This window comes from Frankliniella occidentalis, unplaced genomic scaffold, assembly GCF_000697945.3.
Source record: "Frankliniella occidentalis isolate FOCC.00 unplaced genomic scaffold, Focc_3.1 Scaffold240, whole genome shotgun sequence".
Lineage (NCBI taxonomy): Eukaryota > Metazoa > Arthropoda > Insecta > Thysanoptera > Thripidae > Frankliniella > Frankliniella occidentalis.
The window spans coordinates 289305-290007 of NW_026267366.1; positions in this window are offsets into that span (position 1 = coordinate 289305).

Sequence of the window (703 nt, forward strand, 5' to 3'; positions counted from 1 at the left end):
CGCAGTCATTCAGCACTGTCCGACCACGGGAATAGGAATAAGTGTTCGGGGCGGATCTATAATCATAGAATATTTTCTTTTTCCTCGTCGTTTTCGATTTTTGATCTTACATTTTACTGCAGCAAATACTTGTGTACCGGGTGATTCAGAGCACGCGCCGCCGTGTTGCGGGTTTGCCTATCCTCGACTCGAGGGGACCCCTCTCCTCCTCACCTCTCACCCGTGCGCCCGCCGAGTCGAGATTAGGCAAACCCGCAACACGGCGGCGCGTGCTCTGAATCACCCGGTACACGTGTAGCGGATTCTCTTTCGAGCTCTAGAGAGTGTCAAGATGTGTAAGTTTTTGCGGGCGCGGTACCGCGGTATAGCAAAAAAAAATTATTAATAATCTCGCCATACTTTCGAGTACTTTTTACTGTGCGCTGGCTGTGGCTTTGTTAGAACTTTTTTTTTTTCAAAAATTAACGAAAATAATTGTGAGAACTAAGATTCCCCTCTCCTCATAGTTGGCTGGTCGGTGGGGCGCGCAGCGGCGCGGACACCTCTCGGGTTCATTATTCTCTTTTAATAATTACAAGCGCTCCGGCACCTTTTAAACAGTCCCTTAATTTTGTTTTCTTTCTTTTAATTCGTTATTTCTTTACTGTTTCAAAACGTTGATGAGAGCCTTAGCGTCGACCAGATGTCACCGCGGCGATGATCT